Source organism: Triturus cristatus, chromosome 7 (assembly GCF_964204655.1).
Source record: "Triturus cristatus chromosome 7, aTriCri1.1, whole genome shotgun sequence".
NCBI lineage: Eukaryota > Metazoa > Chordata > Amphibia > Caudata > Salamandridae > Triturus > Triturus cristatus.
In genome coordinates this window covers 628666819-628687741 of record NC_140590.1, presented here as the reverse complement: position 1 = coordinate 628687741, position 20923 = coordinate 628666819, and the positions used below count along the sequence as shown (strand labels likewise).

At 49.3% G+C, this 20923-nt stretch overlaps 1 protein-coding gene and 1 non-coding gene across 5 annotated transcripts in view; one reads left to right on the top strand and one right to left on the bottom strand.

The window, feature by feature from the left end:
• The window catches only part of TEX2 (testis expressed 2), a 672400-nt gene that overhangs the window by 79358 nt on the left and 572119 nt on the right, over positions 1-20923 (top strand). The window lies entirely within an intron of this gene.
• TRNAN-GUU (transfer RNA asparagine (anticodon GUU)) lies at positions 20052-20125 on the bottom strand. The gene has a single exon. It is a non-coding gene; the product is annotated as a tRNA-Asn (tRNA).

Here is a 20923-nt window from a genome sequence, read left to right as displayed (position 1 = left end):
CTTTCACGTACCTTCATAACAGTGACTTCACAGGGCTTCGTTCGCCGAGTGACAAACCCGGGCCCATGCCAAAATTGCCCTTTGTGGTTCTTCGCCACAGGACAGCGTTTAAGCAGAGAGGCAACTGGCAATGGTGGGTGACGGTGGCTAGGAGGTGGGCTTCAAAAGTTCCCACTTCTACAGGGGCAGGGACTCGAGGAGTTCTTGTAGAGGCTGGGAAAGTAAGGTAATCCCTTCCTCTCCCAACTTGTCATAGGGGTGGGGTTGATTACCTGATGATTACTAACCCCAGCCCACCCAATGATGACTTGGGAGAGGGTGTTGGTGGCGAGGCATGGTTAATTTGCATACAGCCACGCCCCGGACTGATGCTAATGCCGCCCAGGGCTGCGGCACAAGGCGAGGCTGCTGCACGTCACCTGGGGGTGGACCCCATAGACTCCAGATTAGAGTAGGTCAGGGCTGCAATGAAACAAGGCCTTGGGCAACCACAATGTCTGATACATGCATAGTGCCAATATCGACCACACTCACCAGCCCTCCCGCAGCAACATACAGGTAGCATAAATAAGCAGACAAGACAACTTTTTGGTGGAGAAAATTGCTGCAGGTTTATTAGCATACCAAATATGCCAAAATGGTGGGTTATCTTACAGGCGATCCAAAGGCAAGCCGCCCCTCGCGGCCTACCACCTGATGGGCCAACTTGCATCGTGGTCTTAGCCAATCGGTGCTTAGCGGTTGTGGTGAGGGGATAGCCCCTCCCACTTCCGCTGAAACATTGGTCCACCATATAACTCACACCCCCCCCTACGAGGGGCGGAGCGTTCAAGCGACCCCCGGTTGTACAGGTTTCCAACCGCCCGTAGGACAGATGGGGCGCCGTCGCACCCCAGGGTCCACCGCACAGACTTCCTGGGGATATTCGGCCTAAACACACTTTGTGCTCCTGAAGAGGGTACCCCTGAGTACCTTTCCGCCTCTGGATCGCCATGTAACTCCGCCTGCAACACAAATAAAAAGATTAGAACAGCCTTCCTCCCCTCGCCCTGATCGCCGGGTAAGCGGATGGGAGGGAGTCTGTGTCAAGGCGAAGGGACAAAGAGGCCGCCAGGGGGGCGGGGGAGGACTATATACCTCTCCCTGAACGCCCCCCCCCCCCCCCCCCCCACGGCCGGAAGTGACGCGCGGGACCCCAGCAGGGGTCTCTGACCAAAAGACTAGGCTGCCCAGTGTGCCATCTTGTGGCACTAAAGGGGCCCCCCTCTTATGAGGGTCCCCTGCGGGGACTGTGTCGGTCAGCCCGCATAGTGCCAATATCGACCACACTCACCAGCCCTCCCGCAGCAACATACAGGTAGCATAAATAAGCAGACAAGACAACTTTTTGGTGGAGAAAATTGCTGCAGGTTTATTAGCATACCAAATATGCCAAAATGGTGGGTTATCTTACAGGCGATCCAAAGGCAAGCCGCCCCTCGCGGCCTACCACCTGATGGGCCAACTTGCATCGTGGTCTTAGCCAATCGGTGCTTAGCGGTTGTGGTGAGGGGATAGCCCCTCCCACTTCCGCTGAAACATTGGTCCACCATATAACTCACACCCCCCCCTACGAGGGGCGGAGCGTTCAAGCGACCCCCGGTTGTACAGGTTTCCAACCGCCCGTAGGACAGATGGGGCGCCGTCGCACCCCAGGGTCCACCGCACAGACTTCCTGGGGATATTCGGCCTCAGCACCCTTTGTGATTCTGAAGAGGGTACCCCTGAGTACCTTTCCGCCTCTGGATCGCCATGTAACTCCGCCACAGCCCTGGGTGTGGCGACCGTCGCAGCCAGGGCCTCCCACCAAGGCCGGCGCTCCTACTTACATCCCGCTATTTCCAGGGCCTCCCCTAGGTCCAGGAGGAACAAATCCATGCCTATTCTGGAGAGATGTACCCCATCGTCCACGAAACACCCTGTGGATTTAGCATGAAGCATTTCAAGGCTAGTCTCCCGCCTCCCGATTCCTGCAAGCAAAACCCCGATTCCTCGGGGTTTCATCTGACAGCGCTTGTTAATGTGTAACGTGCTAATTCTTCCAGCAATAGTCAGAGTGGCGATGCAGGGGCTCTAGGAGGGGTGAAAAACCAACAAAGCCTCATTAACAAGCGAATGGTCTTTTAAAGACCTGTGAAGTACTCGGGGCGGCTGTGTGTGTGCCCGGGAAGCTGTTTCAGCCCGGGCTGACACACACGAGGGGTTGGGGGAGTGGGGGTGTTGTATGCACTGCCAGCAACCTGCCAGGCCAGTGCACAACACTTGCATCACCCTCTCTCTGCCTGCCATTGCGCTCCATGCTTCTGGAAGGTAAGAAAAAACGTGCATTTGCGTTTTAAATGTCCGATCCTGCAGCAGCACACTTCCAAAGCCCATACATGACAGTAACCCAATTCAAGGCCTCATTCTCCCGATTTAAAAAAAAATCTCTCACTTTGTTCTTCTGAAATGTTGGCATGTATGATTGCCTGCCTTGCATCGGCGGGCCGACAACTGCACCACCGCCCTCCGCATGCGATCCCCCAGCTGCCCCATATACACGCCGGCATCTTGGGGTGGGGTGGCGGTGTGTGCATGAAGCCCCCCCCCTCCCCCTTTACGTCCAGGACATCCCCGCCGGGTCCCAGCAAGCGGGGCGGGGGGTATTGGAGCGCTTACATAGCACCGTATTACATTACACATTCAGGCACGGGGGGATTAAGATATTTGCCCAGAATGTCACAGCATGAGGACGCGACCTCGAGGCTCGAACCCTGGTATCCTAGAGTAAGCCGAGATACTGCACCCAGGCTCGAAATTCATTCATCTGCGCCAGTGATCCGCATCGGCATCCGGTAGGCAAAGCGGACCCAGGTCGTTGCGGGCCTCCTCGGGACTATATCCGCCTATGCCGTCCACTGCACAGCTCCCAACCCGCCTCAATTGAGGAACCTTCGCTGTGTTACCGTGCGCTGGAAGTACGGGGGGGTAAGTTGGAGGCCTCGAGCAACCTCCGCACGCTGTGCAGGCTCCGGGAGCTTTCGGTACACAGCGGGCTGCTAACAGATCCCCCCCCAAACACACAGATCCCACCTCGAAGCCCCTTGTGGTACCGGAGCACCACCTTGCAAGAGCCGGCTCCCTAGTTCCCTGCCCTCCATCCCTCACCGCAGGCGAAATGCTGCGGGGGACGGCGGGGGTGCCGTGCTGGTGGAGTAACTGACTGGAAATGAAGGTTTTCACAACCGACACTAAAGCTAATGTAGCTTCTCCTAAATTGAGCCAGATCGGACTTGGGCAAGCACTCCCTACGCAATACCCGAAGGTATTGGAGCGCTTGCATAGCACCTTATTTACATTACACATTCAGGTACGGGGCGATTCAGTGCCCACCAGAATCTCAGGATGTGAACTCGACCGCGAGGCTCGAACCCTGGTTTGCAGCACTAAAGTGGGCAAACAAACTGTCGCGCAGACGACCCGAAGGTATTGGAGCGCATGGCAGGGCACCATTAAGCATAGCACATCCAGTCACAGGAGAATAAAGGAATTGACAAAATGAATGTGCCGTTGATTTTTGTTGTGTATTATATATGGCGCGAACATGACCCGAAGGATTGGAGCGCTTTACATAGCACCTTATTTACATTACACATTCAGGTGCGGGGAGATAAAGTGAATTGCCCGCCGGAATCGCCGGATGTGGACGCGGCCTCGGGGCTCGAACTCTGGTTACAGCACCTGAGTCGGCAGCTCTGGCCGACGGACCACATCTTCTCCCACATGAATCCAATAATTTGTACATGACCCCGATGCGCATACCGCGGATCGCTGCGCCAGAGCCCTCCCAAAGGGAATACTCGTGGGGCCTGACTCCCAGCAAGGATAATAAAGGAGGGACCCGGGAGGGCACCGCCATCTTGCCTGGCCCGGGGGGGGAGACTGTTCCCTCTTAAAAGTGTTTGCGCTATGTAAATCTGCACCAAAATTAGGGCTTCCGGTATACAAATGCTAGCCAGCTTTTACCTTTCACTCTCAACAGCTGACTAAATAAGATAACTTGCAGGAAGCTGTCCAGGTTTTCAGGAAAACAGATATACAACGGACTGTTCCCTCTATAAAGAAGGCCTGCGCACCTAACTGTGGTGTAGCTGGCCCGGAGGATTGGAGCGCTAAACCTAAGCGGATGCCCTGGTGAGAATCTACCCTACACGAGAGCATGCACGCCCGCTCTTGTGAGGCCACCGCGACTGCCGCATTCGTGACCTCTCCCGGCCCCCGTGCCCTTGTTCTGGCCCCCAGCCCTCCGTCGGAGACCGCTAACTCCGCGGAGACCAGGGGCACAGAAGCAAATATATAACATAACATGGTGGGAAGAGACACCACCGCAGTCAATTATATAACGGGGGGGGGGGGGGGAGGGGTGCGAACAAACTTGTTGCCTTCCACGTAGATGGCAGCGTGGTAGTCGCACGACCGGACAGCGAGACGGGCAGCAGTCGGCGTCAGGGCGAGGGGACAAAGAGGCCGCCAGGGGGGCGGGGGAGGACTATATACCTCTCCCCGAACCCCCCTCCCACGGCCGGAAGTGACGCGCGGAACCCCAGCAGGGGTCTCTGGCCAAAAGACTAGGCTGCCCAGTGTGCCATCTTGTGGCACTAAAGGGGCCGCCCTCTTATGAGGGTCCCCTGCGGGGACTGTGTTGGTCACTAGAACGTGTCAGTGAAAGTGCCTGCCTGGCAGTCTGACTCTTGCATAACCCGAGGGTCAGAGTTTGACACCAGCACTGAGGGTAGGCACTAGCAATATGGCGTTCGCTGTCTGCCAGATACATTTCTTGCTTTATGTGCCATCACACTGATAATTAAATAATCACAATACACAGTGTGTGGTCTTATTATTTAGTTACTAGTATGGATGAAACGTTAAGCAGGGGGGCGCAGCCCCACTGATCAAACTAAGCAAAACTGTACATTCATCGTGGTATGATCAAAAGTGTTGCGTTCTCAGCCATCAGAGCACAGTTTTGTTAAGCTTCATTTGGTGTTAACACCTAAGCCACATCTCACTCTATAAATATTGATTTTGCCCACTGTATGCTAATACCATCTGGAGATGGTGGAACAAGCTAGATACATAAACATCTGCAAACAATTATGAATTAATGGGTCACAGTGAGCTAGTGGAACTACCTTGATGTAAAGATGCATTTTTGTGACTGGACCGGGTAAGATCCATCGAGAACCAAATCAACAATGACAATGGAAATAAACAGTCATGATTCTGCTTGACTGTGTGCTGCAGAAATAACAATTAGTGAAATGTGCAGGGGGAGGGCAGGAGAGACCTCCATTTTGAACAAGATGGCTGATAGACCTAAATTAAGGCCTAGTTAACAATGGTTAGGAAAAGTACATTTCTACTCCTTATAGGAAATTTTGTTTTAAAAACAATGGTCAGTTTGTACATGTGTTATAGAGTATAAAACCATATTCTGCACGTTGTTAATAATGCCCAAAAATATGAAATGCATAAAAATCTCCAACAGCGGTGCTTAGCACTACAATTGCTGCCACAGGTTCCTCTTTGCTGTCACACTGCTATGTCTTCACGGTCTGTTCCCCCACACAACAGCTTCTGAGCAGGCCTGTGTGCAGTCCACTGTAGCAATGATTGCATGATTGACTCCTTCGGCTGTCGATGCTCCCCTTCCTGATGGGCACTTAGGCATAAAGCGGCAAAGCGTTCAACATGGCTCGCATCCCAATCGCAAAATAGGTGTCCTAGTGACTTATCCAAAATGTGAATCCCGGCATCAGTGTCAAGTAGCTTCAACTTGTTTTGCTATTTTAAAGTGGCTTTGGAAAATTCTGTGGATGCTTCCTGCGTCCACCCAAAGAACTGTCGTCCAGGCTCTGGTAATTTCCAGACTGGACTACAGAAACGTGCTCTGTTTGGGTGTTATGTTATGTTATGTTATTTATTCTTTTGTACAGCGCACGGCTACTCAAAAAGAGTGTCCCGGCGCTTTAGGAGAAGGAGTGCTGCAACATAATAACATAACAACGTTAGAAGAAGAAAAAAAGACCGAATGCCAGACAAATACATGCAAGAAAAAGACAGGCTACTGGGTGAACAGCCAGGTTTTAAGGCCTTTCCTAAACGCTAGTAGGCTAGTAGCTCCCCGCAGAGTGAGTGGCAGAGAGTTCCACAACTGTGGCGCCAGTAGTCCAAAAGAGCGGCCTCCCAGACGAGCTCTCTTCACACGCGGAACAACCGCCAAAAACAGGGATTCCGACCTCAAAGACCGGGTCGGATGATAGAAGACCAGTCTCTTTTGAAGGTACTTTGCTCCCACCGCGTGGAGAGCTTTGTAGGCCAGAGTCAAAGCCTTAAAAACAATCCGTTTCCGGATCGGGAGCCAATGCAAAATTTTCAACAGGCCCGATACACTGGCCCGTCTATTTAATCCGAAGATAGCTCTCGCAGCAGCGTTCTGCACCACTTGGAGCCGCTGCAGCAAATACTCCGGCAGCCCCAGGTAAAGAATGTTCGAATAATCCAACCTGGACCCGATCAAAGCCTGCACTGTCAGCTTCCTATGCTCCTCCGACAGCAGGGGAAGGAATCTCCGCAGCATCCTAAGGATGCCGAAGCAGATGCCCGACACCCCCAGGATCTGGGATTTCAATGTTAACCCCTTATCCATCTTGACCCCCAAGTTCCTGGCTACTTGGGAGGAGCAAGACGGGGGAAACATATTAATCGGCCACCAGGCCTGCCAGTCTGGCTCTGTGTCGCACCCAAAGAAGAGAACCTCCGATTTGTCGGAATTGCACTTGAGGCTGTTCCGTTGGAACCATTGAAAAACAGCCCCAAGGCAATCCCGAATGCTCTCCCCATTAAAGTCTCCACCTCTCATACATGAGAAGAGGAGCTGGGTGTTGTCGGCATAGGATACGATCCGGGCCCCATACGACTCCACCAATGTCGCCAACGGGGTCATGAAGATGTTAAATAGGGTCGGGCTCAAAATAGAGCCCTGTGGGACCCCGACTCCCAGAGGCGGCATCACGGCAGAATCTGACGAGGCCCAGACCGTTTGCCGGCGTCCGGCTAGAAAGGAGGAAAACCAGCCGAACACCGTCCCCCGCAGACCTATCTCAGAGAGTCTTGCGAGAAGGCCATCATGGGGGACGGTGTCGAACGCCGCCGACAGGTCCAACAACACCAGCATGGCTTTGCCCCCAGAGTCCAGAACCCCTTTAATGGTTTCTGAGACCTCAAGGAGCGCAGTCTCTGTACTGAGATGGGAACGAAAACCTGACTGGGTGGAGTGCAAAATCTCATTGGTCTCAAGAAAATTGGAAAGCACAACCTGAACGTGCTTTTCCAAAATCTTCGTGAGAGCCGGCAGCAAAGAGATAGGCCTATAATTGACCGGGGCCTTCGGATCTAGGCCTGGCTTTTTGAGCAATGGAATCACCATTGCCTGCTTCCAGGCGTACGGGACCACTCCCTGACTCAGCGAAAGATTTAATAGCGGGTTTGCCAGTGGATTAATCACCTCCGCAACTTTCGCTAAAAATTTAGCAGGGCAAGGGTCGAGGGGCGAACCCGATTTAAGATTGCCCATTAGCGCTAAAGAGTCAGGGGCAGAGAGCGGAGGAAACACACTCAGCGTCACACCAGGCCCTGCCCGCGGGGATAAAATGGCCTCAGGATTAGTCTGGGCCAAAAGCCCAGGTGATGGAAAAGAATCCTGTATGCGTTGGATCTTGCTCGTAAAAAAGTCAGCAAGGTCCGAAGCCCAGGTACCAGACGGTTTTTCGTCCAGGATGTTAGACCGTGGGGAAATAAATTCTCTCACAATGGAGAAAATCTCCTTGCAGGAGTTAGGAGCCGCATCTATTCTCCTGGCTAGATATGCTTTTTTTTCCAGGCGGATGTCCCGGTGATAGGCCTTGACCACCGTTTTATAGGTCAGCTTGGCTGCAGTATCATAATGAGCCCGCCACGCTCTCTCGGCCACCTTACACTGCTGCCGCGTAGCCGACAGTGCAGCGGTAAACCAAGGCGCAGAGACCCGTTTCGGTGTCAGACGGGGTGTCAGTTCCGGGGCAAGGTCATTCAGCCTGTCTAGAAGCCAAGCTTGCAGGGTCTCCAAGTCCCTATCCAGATCTCCAGAGAGGGAGCATGGGCAATCCACAGCAGCCTGGGCCAGCATCTCTGGGGTCACACGATGATATGCCCAATACCCTGTTGCAGTGCCAAGGCAGCCACCGATTTGACTATGCCTTTGATCGTAAATTTGGCAAGCGAGTGGTCAGACCATAGTACTGGTGTAATCTCAATCATCTCAAGAGGGGAAGACGAGAACACCTGGTCAAGAGTGTGCCCCTTCTCGTGCGTAGGCTCCTGCAAATGAGGGATCAGTCCCAGCGGGGCCATAGCCTCAGAAAGTTTAATGGCAGCAGGGTCAGACGGATCATCCAACCGAAAGTTAAAATCCCCTGCCACGATGCAGTGTTCCGCTTTCAGGGCCAGCCCCAACAACACGGAGTCCAGATCTTCAAAAAACGTACCGGGTGAACCAGGTGGTCTATACACAAGTAAACCCTTAACAGATTGATGTGGAGACACAGTGATAGAGAAAGCGAGAGTCTCCGAGCCTCGGATGTCCTTCCCTGGCAAAATCGCACAGGGCGTGCCTTTCTTGACCACCAATGCCACTCCACCGCCCCTCCCCTCGGCTCTATCCTTCCTGAAGATGTTATAATCAGGCGGGATTGCCATGGCGACATCTGGATTGGAAAATTCACCCCACCATGTCTCAGTGAGCATAAGACATAGTGGCTTCACTGTATCTAGGAGCTCAAATATGTCTTGCGCATGTTTACACGCCGACCTGGTGTTTAAAAGCATGCAGCGATAACCCACATTGAGGATGTTATTGTTGGGGCGTGATAACTGAGCGCGGTTAGGGCGCCAGCCACAGCCAGGGCAGCAGAGTTTCCCGCGATGGCGTCCGGGAAAGACAGTGCGACAACCTGTGACCAGGGTGTCGAAGGAACGCAGTTCCCCAGGGGAATAATGCAGCACTGGAGTCCCAGGGGGACACATCCCTGGTGTATAGAATCCTACCCGCCGCTCAGATCGCCTCCGGGACGCTGACGGGCGCAGACGGGCAGGACTCTGGCTTGACTCCGGCGCGAGTCCGGCGCTACTGCTGCGCGTCACCGCTGCGCGCAGAAGGCGAGCATTAAGTAGGGCTCACCTGTGGTCCTAGTGAGCGCTAGAGCGCTCAAACAAGTGGCACACTCGCTACTCGCCCCCCCCAAGATGGCGACCGGCGCCAAACACGAAGGAGCAAGGAAAGATTAAGCTGGTCCGCAAAAAGCGCGGTGAGGGGCCCAATTTAAGGTGCAGGTATGTGGGCGCACAAAGGTGGACTAAAAGCAAGGGCAAACACAATTTAAAACAAACAAAATGCAAAAACGGGATATTTTAAAAAGAAGCAAGGCAAGGCAAGGGTGCGGGCAAGGGAGTGCTCCGCAGACTTCAGGTGGTCCAGAATTCTGCGGCTAGACTGCTCTGCCAACTTCCCAGAACAGCCCCAACCTCTGATGCACTCCGTGAACTCCACTGGCTGAGAATTGACAATTGTACCAAATTTAAAGCCGTCTGTTACATGCATAGAATAAACACGGGCTCAGCTCCCCACTATTTTAGCGCCTTGGTCCAACACTATCGCCCCTCACGCTCACTTCGATCCTCGAATTAATTAAAATTCCAGGTGCCCAGAATCAAACGAGCCAAAATGGGGGCACGATCTTTTGCCTTCTTAGCTCCTTCCCTATGGAACTCTCTTCCTACTCACCTACGTTGCGAAATTTAAGATACTGCTTTTCGTAACGATCTAAAGACATGGCTTTTTAATCAGTAATTCCTGTTTAAATTTCTATGGCCCTGCCTCTGTCCTGCAGTGTCCCAGGCGCCGGGAAACCTCCGGGTAGCTGTGCGCCATACAGATCCAATTTAATAATAATAATAATAATAAAGTGCAATGGCTGAAGGATGCTGAGCACTGGATGAAGGAAGCGGAGCACTTGCTTCCTTCTCTGTATGCTGTACTGTGGCTAATAAGTCTTGTAAATGGCAATCCAAACAAGCATTGGCATAGCCAATAGGTCTCGCTTTTGGGACCTTATAAGTGTTTAGCCATGCAACAGTTGCATAACTAAATACTTATAAGGTCCCAAAAGCGAGACCTATTGTCTATGCCAATGCTTGTTTCTGTTTATTACTGCTCTGTAGTAATGGCGGCACCCTTGCTTTAGCTAAACATCTTAAGCTAAAGTCGGGTGCCGAGATTGCTTCAAAAGTAAAGAATTGTCTATTTCTTTCCTTTTGAAGCAATCTCAGAACCCGACTTTAGCCTAAGATGTTTAAGCTAAAGCACGGGTGCCACCATTACTACATAGAAGTAATAAACAGGAAAAAAAAAAAGAACTGGCTCAGAATATCCAAGCGGCCGTGTGGCCGCGAAAGTGAAAGCGATCGCGATCAAACATCAAAGCGGCGCCCCCGCACATGCACTGTAGCTCTAGGCTGGCCATGGTAGCACGTTTTTGAGCCCTCACAAAAAGTCTCGCCAGACCAGCGCATGTACTGGGTAAGGCGAGACCTAAAAAGCACGGCTGAACTATGCTGTCCCCAAACCTCTCTCTACGTTATTATTTAGAAGTATGACATATTGTTTTCAAACGCTTTGAGCAACAACTAACACTGTTGTGCCAGACCTTTGTGTTATATTTCAATGGTCTACTATGATGGGCTATCAGAATAATCTTGTTTTACATTCTCATAGGCAGCCATGTTATACTCCAGAGCGAAAAGCCATGACCGCGTCCACATGCTCCTAAAACATTTTCACTGGCTTCCCATAGAGGCCAGAATAAAATAAGTGACCCAGATTACATACACGTGTATGACTTGACACTACTCTAGATTGTTGTGAACAAAGGACACATCGCCCTCTTCTGCACCCTAAGGAACAAATCCACTCCATTTTGAAAATGACAAACTTTAAACAGGACAGGCTTCCCTCACTCCTTCTGCAAAACAGCAACATTCATCTGGAACTCGTCATTAGCTTTAAAGAATTTTGATTTTCTACTGACTTTCAGGAAACCCCTTAAGCCTCTGTTGGTCCAGCAATACCATGGGACCATGAACCTCTCTTTCCCCACTTTCGCCATATTGACATTCCTATTTTTGTTCTGCTTTTCTACCAGTTTTACTGATCTTCCTATTGGTCAGCTGCTTGCAGTTGGTTCTGAGTGTGAGCCAAGTGAGGGTCATTCACGCCACTACTTTAATGTACATCACTCTATTGCCCTCAGGATTTGTAGGCGTGACAGAAAGCTTCAAATAAAAAATAAAACACTCGAACCTCATCGAGTATGTCAAAAAGTGATTCTTGACCTAAAACCTGCCGTGGTGGGGTGTCGAAGTTCATGTTTTGGAGACCGTGCTTAGTAACGTGTAGATTGCCTCAGATAGTATCTTTGTATCTAAGTATCGTACTTGTGAGCCGTCCATCTGTCCCGGTGCTCGATTAGAATGTATCTCCTCTTCATCGAAAGATTTTGGAGTCCTTATCTCGCGCCTTTAGGAAAGGGTGTAAGTTTGCTCACCCTTTGAAAGACATGAGGCATATATTTGACCTGGTAGAATTTAAGTGCGACTACCTTACCTAGCAGTTACTTCACCCGCTCCCATTTTCATGATCAGTGCTTTGAATCAGGAACAATGTGAATCTCTGATCGAGCTCTTTAGAGACTGAGGAATGCCCAGTTCTCCCTTACATTTCTAAAAATGCCAGAGTTCTACTGGGAGTGTGTGTCAACGAGGAAAGCCTGGTTTTAATGATGATTTAAGAACAATTTAAAAAAAAAAATGCTTTTATGGTAGGAATATTGATTAACATTGTATGTTCAATCTGTAATAACGAATCCATTTATGAACAATATGCATTTCATCTGCCCTCAACTAAACCAGCTGTAAAACTAGCCCCAGCTCTAGCTCTGATGAACACCCATTAGGGTGTTTCACGAAATGTAGCTTATTTTTTTTTATTGTATGCTGATTCATAACTGGAACCCTAACCCTAGACCTTATCCTAAAACATTTCTTAATCCGTATTAAATCAGTTAATCTAAACTGTCCTAATATTGTAACACCAAACGTGTTGGGGAGGGTTAGACTATTAGCAATTGAAAACGTTTGCCCATAAAATCTTGGGTATTGAGGATTTCTGTACTAACAATTCTTCATAATCGATCTGGCACAAGCGCTGAATAATCCCTCTGAAGACGGCAGAATACTGAATGAAAAAACCGCAGGACGTTCTGTGGATACACACTCACGGGTCACCTCTGATCATCCTTTAGTTTTCTTTTGACACTGCCTGTTTTTTTCCCGGGCAGTTCTCTGGTGGACTGGAGCCTGGTTTTTAAGGCAGGGGTCCGCTGCTGGCGCCCCTGCCACTTTCTTAAGCTTCCACAGGTAATTACAGCGGACACAGGTTTGGAGCATGATGGCTTAAGGAAAGAGAAAGGTGAAGGAAGGATATAGAGAGATGATAGTAAAGGATCAGGGCTGGTTCAAGCATTTTGCCCGGGCTGTTTTGTTTCCTGTCCAGTCCTGTCCTGGCCAGGATAACCTGCACGGTCAGAAGTGTGTTCACCGTCATCTCTAGTGCATTGTTACAGGCCAGTGAAGTGGGGGTTACATACCTGCTTGCCGTAGCAGAGTTGTGAGCCAAGATGAGAGAGCATCTCCTTCAGTCCATGAGCACTTGTGTAACTATGCTTCAGGTACTGCTTAGATAAAAATAGGGGTAAAACTTACTTAATCTTTTTTTGGTGCAACCCTCTCACTGTGAAACTTAAACCCAGAAAGACATTTGTAAGTTGTAGCTGGACAGACTCTTGATTAAATTGCGAGTGGGGTCTGCTTAGACATATTGGGATTGGTACCTAGTCGTGGTGCTCCTGCAGTAGTCTAATTAAAAAATAGCCTCCAGAGTTACAGAAAGAGATATGGTATGTAGAATCAATTCTGAAGGGAAGTTGTGTGAGAACAGAAGGCTTTGTGACAGGAATGGTCGGTAGCATCTGGTCCGGTTGCGTTAAATCATCCTTTATCACAACTCAATCCTGCAGAAGATGATGATGCACCAAATGGCTATGGTATAAATCAAATTATGTGTCCAAAATGCCACACACTGTAGAGCCACCTAGATAAAAACTAATGTTGAACCACTATCGGAGACCAACATCACATGTCACCACAGTAGGAAGAGCTTATGGCAGAATGACTAAGCGTCCTGGTAACTTAATTGTGAATCCACATAGCAGTTTGTTGTTTCAGCTAGATAAGGCTATGGCAGCCGGACACCAGAAGTACCTTGGACCACAAATGATGGTGCCAGTCCAGTGTTTGAAAGCTTGAAACCAGTATTCTCATTTCGCCTACTTGAAGGAACTGAACGGGAAGGAGAGGGAAACTCATAGGGCGGGTGTTCGCACACACTGCTTAGTTAGATGAATTATCTCCTGCTTCAAGGTCCTTATTATCCCAATAGTGTCCCCTCCCTGAGTAGTTTTCTTTAGTCTTGATTGGAGTATTTTTCTTTTCTATTATTTTATCATAATAAATAATTTATAATTTTAATGTTTGGTCTAAATTTTTTGTCTGTTAAAATGTAAAGTTGATTTAACTATGTCTCCTTTCTCCTTACCTCTGTAGTTGGTCAGCTGTCTAAGTAATGAGTCTTGGTGACTTAAAGAGTTAACAATGGCCTTTTAGTGTGCAGCTATTTATGCCTGATAGGGTTAATCTATTTCCCAAACCTGTCCTCCCCTGACAAGTTCAAGAAAAAATCACAGTTGTTTTGTTGAAGGGTTTTCTTTAGCTGACAGTATGTTTTATTTCTTTAGTTTAGAGTTGCATGATCTCTGTTAATGAGCTCTTTTTTATTCTAAGAAATCAGCAGAGTCGAAATTTAGGTATATATTTACCCAAAGAATCGCTGTTAGCAGTACGTTGCCAATATGTAACCCGAGGAGAGAAAAGAAAATATTGTGTGCTTCCTTCATCTTGCGGAGAAACCTCATATGAGGATACGTTATTTGCTCTGCACAGCATTTGCTTTTTAATGGATGGTGGCATCTGGTATATAATTGTCGGAGCCCCTTTTAGAGGGCTATGGGGCACGCAGGGGCTACTGAGCCCAACCTTAATGGTTGACACCTTTTGCTACTGATGTCTATGGGCATGACCTACTATTCACTCTGAATACCAGGGCCACGTCCCCTTCTAAACTTGACTCTCAGGATACCCTGGTCTGAGCAGTCCAAGTCTCCCTTGGGGGGAAGATGTAGATACAGATGAATGTACACGGGCTCACAACTCAAAAAGTACACTGCAGCAGCAATACATCATTGTCGAGCCAAATACTCACTTTTATTAAAAAAAGAGAAGTTTCTTTTCTACCCCTACCACACAAAGGAAAAATATAAAATTCACAAGCAACTACATAGTCTCCCTTGAGGTCGGGATTTTAGTGTTTCTGTGGCAACTCCCTATTCCACTCTCTTCTTGTGTTAGCGATAGTGGTTATTCTCCATTCAATATTTGTAACATCCAAAGTATCCCCCATTAGCAGTCTGAGTCTCAAGAGTCCACTTTGACCCTATGTTAAAGTCAACCATGTTCCAGTGTCACAGCACTACTAGCAGCAAGGTCCCCCAGGGCAGACAGGCTTGAAACCAGTCTAACCCACACCTGTTGGTGTGAAGAGTCCAGAGTTTCTGAGTACACCCCATGCACAGGAGCTTGCAGAGGTTGCAGCCAAGTACAGGTAAATCGGCTGCACGCAGCCTTGGCGGCTGAACTCAGTGGGTGTAGAGTTTCCCGAAGCAACTGGAGGCTTTAGTTGGCTCCTCCTACTTGGTAAGTGGTTGGCTCCCAAAAGGGGTTGACTATAACAAATCTGTCTTGAGTCCCTCACCTGGGTGACAGTGCACAGTTACTCCTCCGACTTCCTCACTTCTCTGATGTCCTCTTTTCTCTGGCGGGGCAGAACAAGTTGCAGTCCTTCGTGCTCCCGGTGACCACCTCTACCATACTTGGTCACTGCAACTCGCAGTCGACAGACTCCGGCCCAATCATGACAATGATATTCTACACAGCGGCTCCTCCTTACATACGGGATTCCGCCTCTCTACCACACAGGGCTCCGGCCGTCTTGGCGCAGCACAGCACACTGCTAAATTCACAGCTTCCCTATCCTGGTATATGGGGGTTGTCTACTCTGTCCTGCACACAGGCAGTGACGCAATCGGTGCAGTAGCGGTTTCCTCACACCTTGCACAAGAAGCCCACTCGATAGGGCTCCTCACTGGGCCTTGCTTCCTCCAACGCTTGCCTATCCCACACAGGGCACACTGGTCTTGGCAAGCAGGCAGGCGCTGGTGCTCCAGGCTCCAGGACAGGTGCTCTTAGATTTCCTGCATGATGTCCCCTCATAAAGCAGGGAGACTAGCAGGCCTTGGCCCCCATTCCTTGTCACAGGCGGAAATCTTAACGAGCTTCTCCTCCTCACGCAGTGGTCGCGCTACTTAGATGACAATGTTTTGAGTCTTACATTCCCTTCTTATAGTCCATTTCCAGACACCAAATCTAATTTAGGGTCCGAGCCTTTGAAGTTTTACGTTGGGGTTCTGCTTCTTTTGAAGTGTCCACTCTTCTCCACCGTCTTCCACTTGAAAAGCAGTCTGTGACAGCAGGGGTGTTTCAAAAGCTGATAGTCCCACACACACAACAGAGGCCTGGCCTTCCCTTCCCCAGTGTATGTCCCACCCTGCTTACAGGAATGTAGCAACACACAAATCTGTGGGGGGGACGGGGGGACAGGGGGGGGGGGGGATCTGTATCACATCTCCATGTTTCACCATGCAGGCCTGAGTCTCCCAAATCGGATCCTATGGCCTTCCATGTATTGTACCATTCACAGGCACACATAAACCCAGTGCACACATGCACTGCACAGTACTGTCTCCTCCATGTTATGTTACGAGCATTTCTATAGCGCACAAATCACCCGGGGGCATCTCGGCGCTTGCTTGTCGTTACTGAAAGAGAGGAAGGAGGGAAGGCCCACATATATCCAGCATGCGCATTTAACATGCATGCGCTGCCCTGCACAGTATCCTTTATGTATTGGACCAATCGTAGGCACACATACATCCAACATGATTTTAACATGCACACACTCTACACTTCTTGTGCTGTACCACTCACAGGCATGCCTACACCCAGCATATGCATTTAATATGCACGCACTGTATCCTTCATAAACTGTACCACTCACAGGTACACATACACCCAGCACATGCCTTTATGCTGCACGCACTACACATAACTACATTTTTCAGCTAATGTACCAGTCATAGGCACATGTACATCCAGCACATTCATACACTATGCACGCACTTCTTAGTACTGCACTACCCCTGTATTGCACACTTCCCATGCATACACACACTGTGGTCAGATACACCACCTCTGCGCAGCACTTCACACTAAACCAATATAAGCAAATCGTGATTTAAGCACACAGCAGCAGAATTTTATCCTTGAGTGCGCATGTAGGCCACTGTGCAGTGACACAGGTTAACAAGCATTTACAATGCAATGGTCTCGGCATTGTTAAAGTTAGAGCTATTGTCATTGCTCATGACATTATTTTTGTTTATGTTTTTGTTTTTAAAACATTTAAAGAAACGGCATTGTTATTTACAATGTCAATAGCTTAATCTCTCTCAAATGCGAGACCTATTGCATTTGCACCCATACAGAGCCACACACACAAAGCTACCCACACACACAGAGCCACCCACACAGAGCCACCTACACAGAGCTATTCACATAGAGCAACCCACACACAAATAGAGCCACCCACACAGCCACCTACACACACACTGTTACCCACACACAGAGCCACCCACGCATAGAGCCACCTACAAAAAAAGCCACCCACACAGAGCCATGCACACAGAGGCACACACATATACACACACACACACATAGAGCCTCCCACACACACATAGAGCCTCCCACACACACATAGAGCCTCCCACACACACATAGAGCCTCCCACACACACATGGAGCCTCCCACACACACATGGAGCCTCCCACACACACATGGAGCCTCCCACACACACATGGAGCCTCCCACACACACACAGAGCCACACACACAGAGCCACACACACAGAGCCACACACACAGAGCCACACATACAGAAGCACACACACATACAGAAGCACACACACATACAGAAGCACACACACATACAGAAGCACACACACATACAGAAGCACACACACATACAGAAGCACACACACATACAGAAGCACACACACATACAGTGACAACGAAAACAACTAATGGTGTGGGCGGGTTGTAAGCCCTCTGAATTGTAAACAATGTGTCTTGCAGCACAGCACTAGCGCTGTGTAGGCAAGACCTAGAAACGCAGGGCAGATGCTGGCAGACGACCAAAGACTCGTACCTTTCAGAAGATGAAATCCAGCCGTGGCATACATAGCTGTGCACCGCCTCTTCGTGCACGCACAGCAGCATCCTGTTCTTTCAGTACATACACTGGCATACACACACTCACTGCAAACACATATAATACAACTAAATAATTAGGCCAGACAATTGATCAATATACAGTTTACCTGGGCAAACGTTCACAGATGTGCAAGCGCACGCCCGCACGCACGCACACCCCAATGCCAGATGCACGCACACAAGACCTACTGGGAAATTACTTCCAAACCTCCATTCTCTGTCTAGATAATTTCCCCACGCACACAGAAGGCCCGGCCTCTCTCCTGGCCCGATGAACGGTCTTGGCAGGCCTATCAGCGCCATAAAGAGCGCTGCTGGTCTAAGCTGCTCCTTCCTCCTTTCCATTAATCTTTAATGATTTCTAGGTCAGCCGCCTCTTTTATCTTGTCAGATGGATGTTCGGTTAACAGGATAATGAGGTGCGCGAGGCGGTCCCTAGCAGCCTCCGGGTCCCGATCGGTCTCTGGTTCTGTCATGGCGCGCGCGCTGATGCGAAGGGCTGCTGGTGGGCGAGGGCTCGTGGGTCAGGAGCGCTGCTGATGCCGGCGCTGAGGGCGCTGGAAGAAGCCTCCGGCCTCGTCAGAAATTGTTACACTGATCCTGTAGACGGCGTCTTGCACGCGTGCGTGTTTTCGTAGGGGGTGCAGACGCCGTGGAGCCTGAGGACGCCGGTTCCGGGTAGAACTGAGTGTACTGGGAGAAAACAGAGGCTTTACCACTGGTGCTCCCCCTCTAGTGCTGAATTTGTTAGAAAAATTAATTAAACGCTGATGCCAAAACATTCTCTTAGGAGGCTGCCACCTACTTCTACCAGTCTCCTCACAAGATGGCCGCCGTGTGGTGTTGTTGCTGCGCCCGGCTGCAGGGAATCAATACAAAGGCGTTGAAGGAACCAGGGGCTGGGACGTGTACCGAGGGCTCAACTCTGCACGAGGAACTGGTATTCATTTTAAATCGGAGAGCGTAAGCGAGCCAATGGCTACGAAGGAAACGGAACACCCGATAACAGCAGAATAATATTTTTAAAAACGGAAACGTTGCAGGTCTTGATTTTTTTTTTTTTGGGCTGTAATTCCCCACCTGGACCCCGCAGGCAGCTTCTAAACACCGAGGCGGCCAACTTCTGGGGGGTTTGAGGAGGAAACCAAGACAAGAGGGAACAAGTACACCACTGCCTTTCTCCGAGGCAGAGCAGAAATGCCTCAGAGAAACGCAGCGTCCTTTTCGGATTCGGGGGCGTGTTTTGCTGTTATCTCCTCTTGCCATTGGCTGGAGGAGATAATTAGACTTTCTGCAAAAAACACGCCCCCCGATCCGAAAAAGACGGGGCCTGATCGGAGTGACGGGACCTCTTCTCCAATGGCTGGCCAGCATTGAAGAGGCCAGCCAATGGAGAACAGGGGAGAAGAGGGGCGGGTTCAAGCCCCTCTTCTCCAAGTCATTAAATCTCGGATCGAGACTGCGCAAGCGCAGCCTTCGAGCCGAGACCTAAAAAGGGCTTGTTCACTCCTTCTGATCGCTACACATATGCTGCCACAACCGCACTTGTGCTGCTTAACTCCTGGTAAAGGCAGTAGCCTACCACCACTATGAGGGTACTCCTGTGGGTGCCCCTCCTGGTGCAAAAAGACTGCAATATGTGAGAAGGGCATTTGTCATGGCGCACAAACATGATCTGTGTTTGCCTACCATAACAAACAAGCATTTGCAATGCAATAGGTCTCGCATTATTAAAGTTTGAGCTATTGGCATTGCTAAATAATGCAACCCCAATAGCTCGAACTTTAATAATGCGAGACCTATTGCATTGCAAATGCTTGTTTCCATTCACTTCCATTGAAGTAAAGGCAGTGTCACGCGGGAGAAAGAATAAAGCCATTTTAGGGTAAACTATTGGGAGTCTGCTGCCTGAATCGGGAATATGGGCATGTATGCCCCCGGGTAAGCTGAGCGCATTATAAATTTCATATTATTATTATTATTATTATTATGCGTATAAATCTCACCGCGTATGAACTAAATATAACCAACAATGTAATTCAGAAAATCGTAATAGCAGGTATGCATTCTCTCTTCACCACGGGCCCTGCTTTTATATAATAAATTAGCATATGATCTCTCTTGCCCTAACACAGAATGAATTCCACTGCATTTTAGCGTAACGTAATTTTAGTAAGTTAAAATGTTAAGCGAATTTGTAGCATATAAAGTAACATAGTTTTTGACTCATGAACAAATCAAATTTTTTATTTCATATAAATATAATAAAAATAACAATGTTTTCACCTACGTTTGTGGCAGACGTAAAAACAAAACAGGTCACCGTCCCTGGGTGGGCTCGAACCACCAACCTTTTGATTAACAGCCGAACGCGCTAACCGATTACACCACAGAGACAGTTATGACACACTGATCGTGGAGTGTACACAACAGTGCGGGCAGGCGCAGTGATCACACAATTTCTGTGTGAAATGCGAAGCGCGCATGCGGCATGTTTTACTTTCCAATCAAAAGGTGCATCGACCTACTGTGGAAGATATTGCCGTTATTATGCTTGAACAAAGCTAGTAGGACAGCACCAGTACGTTGGTTGGTTAGTCGTGGTCCGTTTGAGTTAATGCTGTCGGGAGCTAGGGGGGAGGAGAGCGACAGGAGAGGAATGAAAGGACGGGAATACCTTGTGGACAGTATCAATCAAAAGAACATGTTAGATCATGACAGGATCCGAAGTGAGCGTTAGCGCTTAAGCATTATCGGCCTTGGCCGAGCATAGATATAAAAGAAAGACTCAGTAGTTTGAAAAAAAAAAACACTGCCTCGAAACATGAAAGTTTACTCGACATTTGAAAATGGGACTCTTCACAATCCTATTTAACAGCAAATATTTCAAAAAGTGGGAAAATTAGATGCCTTAAAGGTATTAAAAAAAACATGTACAAATGACAATGTCACATATTTCCAGGGCAAGCAAATGGGGAAATTACACTCCTCGTCGTTGTTCTCGATACTCCCATGGTAACCCCACACGCTGGCATGTATGGGAACATTTGTTTTGAATGTCCATGATTATCTGTTAACAAGCAGAACGAGGGGTGTGCGCGCGCCACAGCAAGCGATCTGTTTTCAATTATTGCGCCCGTGTCTGGGCACGATAATTGAAAACGGATGTCGGCGTGCGGGTAACAGACACCAATA